This window comes from Poecilia formosa, unplaced genomic scaffold (genome assembly GCF_000485575.1).
Source record: "Poecilia formosa unplaced genomic scaffold, Poecilia_formosa-5.1.2 Scaffold714, whole genome shotgun sequence".
Taxonomy (NCBI): Eukaryota; Metazoa; Chordata; class Actinopteri; order Cyprinodontiformes; family Poeciliidae; genus Poecilia; species Poecilia formosa.
The window spans coordinates 95290-97714 of record NW_006800653.1 but is presented as its reverse complement, the minus strand read 5'-3'; the positions used below and the strand labels follow the sequence as shown (position 1 = coordinate 97714).

The window sequence follows — 2425 nt, the reverse complement described above, 5'->3', positions numbered from 1 at the left end:
TAGTTGTAGTTAACTCCCCCCTGTCCTGACATCCAGGCTCCTCCCCCTTGCCGTAGCATTTGTGTATCTCAAGTTGTGATAGCAGTTGTCGTTTGTGGATGTTGGAACACTGAGCTACTAGTTGTTTAGCAGTCATTGTAGACTGGGGATGTCAAACTAACCATGTTCCCCTCATTCTTTGCATGTAGCCCCTCTGACTAGGGTTACTTGAGTAGTAGCATTCCAACAGATCCATGTTTTCGTCTCTCGCCCATTTCCGTCTTGTTCCAGTATCCCATTTTTCATCCAGGTGCTCTGGTTCCCCAGCACCTGACGCAGACCTTGTTTGGCCGGGCGACGTCTGAGCCGGCATGTTATGCGTATCAATGTCTCTCATGGTATGAGGTAGGCTATATAGCTCCAAGGGTCTTGCCTAAGGACCCACACTGCATAGCTCAATTTCACTGTTGTTGTTAATGACTCTTAAGATAAGATTCAAAACTGACTTCTCAAATTATCCAATGTTATTATAATCTATTTATCTATCTATCTATCTATCTATCTTTCTGATAAATGTTACAATAATTACCATCCTATAATAAATATCTATCATCATAATGATAAACATGAGTAATGGGTGAGTCAATTCTATTTATCTACAGTGAGGAAAATAAGTATTTAAACACCTTGTGACTTTGCAAGTTCTCCCACTTAGAAATCATGGAGGGTTTGAAATTGAGACATCCATTTTCTTACACCCTTGTCCCTCAGTGGGTCAGGAGGGGAGCTGCTGCCTCTCCAGCTAACATTCCGAGTGAGAGGCAGGTCACCCTGGACAGGTCGGCAGTCTGTTGCAGGGCAACACAGAAACAGACAGGACACACAACCATGCACACACACACTTTAACCCAGGGAGAATTTAGGGAGACCAGTTAACCTGACAGTCATGTTTGTGGACTGTGGGAGGAAGCCGGAGTACCCAGAGAGCCCACCATGCACAGGGGGAACATGCAAACTCCATGCAGAAAGACCAGGGCTGGGAATTGAACCCAGAACCTTCTTGCTGCAAGGCAGCAGCTCTACCCACTCTTCCACTGTGCAGCCCCTGTGAGAGACAAAATCTAAAAAAAAAATCACAATGTATGAATTTTTAATTATTTATTTGTGTGCTACTGCTGCAAATACTTATAAACAAAAATGTACACAAATAAATCAGAGCTGCCAATATGAGAGACATGATTCTAGAATTTTAGACATAATGAAGCACCAGAGTCTGCAAGCTTTTCATCCTGGCGGTAAATAAAGCCCCTCCCACATCTCATGATGAGAACAGGAGACCAGGCCTACTTAAATAATGGATGGTTTTCTTTTATAATCATCACCTCTTAAAAACTTTTCTTTTAAAGTTGAAATGATGAATCTGAGAGCTCTGTTGAGTCGTCTTTTGTTGCTTTGGATGGTAAGTATTGTTGGTGACATCAGACCCTCAGCCACCATAAATCACAATCCATCAGAATTGCATGTTTCTGATTTGTAAAATGTATGAATGAAGAGAATGCATGAATACTCATCACCACGACTTTCCTGTTTGCAGGATTTGAATCTATAAGAATGTTTTTCTTGACTCTGCTCCTCGTCATCAAACCCTCACCAGCTGCATGACAACAGTGCAAATATTCCCTTCCCAGCCTGCCTGCGTGAGGAAACCTCCACCACCCGTCTGACGGCCTCTGCTTGTGCGAAGCCCGTCTCCTGTGGTGTAGTCAGACTTAAAGCCAGAGCTTAACTGCCATGTTCAGAAGAATTACACACTAAAACTGGATTTGGAGTGTCTGTGACAAATCAGCATCTATGTGACAAACTTTTTAGGGAGTAAGGGGGAAGATGCTTCAATTCTCTCTTCAAGAAAGGATGAAAATATAAGTCTATTAAGCAGCACATACTTCTACTGTAAGCCTCTTAGGTTGAGCAAAGACACACCTAGGATGCCAGGCTGCTCCCTGAGGAGCTAATCCCAAACCATAACCTAATCTTGTGTTTGGTGATCAAACGGCTGAGAGGAAAACGTGTGAGGAGGAATTAAGAAGTACAAATCTGCAGAAACAAATCTTATTATGGTGAGAAACCTTCAGCCTGGCATCAACTATATTTACTGCTCAGGGTCTGTGTAAAAGAACTCTTTAAATTGTCACAGTTTCAGCAGAGTGCTAAGATGTAGCTGCTGGTGAGCAGGGGCTCGTACGTGGGTTTGCTGCTGCTGCGGCGGCTCCTGCTGTCACCATCTGAAGTCTTTGCATTTGTTTGTTTTTACAGGCACAACACATCCCACTGGGGCTGAATCCCAACAGCAAATTACTATTTAATTTGCACCCTGTGAATAAGGCATGTTGTTGTACTTTTCTCACCCAGTTCTGAATTTTCAAAGGGGAAATATATATATATATAT

At 42.8% G+C, this 2425-nt stretch overlaps 1 long non-coding RNA gene across 1 annotated transcript in view; it reads left to right on the top strand.

Moving 5' to 3' along the window:
• The first annotated feature begins 290 nt into the window (after window positions 1–290).
• The window catches only part of LOC107834674 (uncharacterized), a 17485-nt gene continuing 15350 nt past the window's right edge, over window positions 291–2425 (top strand). The window contains exon 1 of the long non-coding RNA XR_001660479.1: window positions 291–451. This is a non-coding gene — a long non-coding RNA (uncharacterized LOC107834674). The remainder of the gene's footprint in view (window positions 452–2425) is intronic.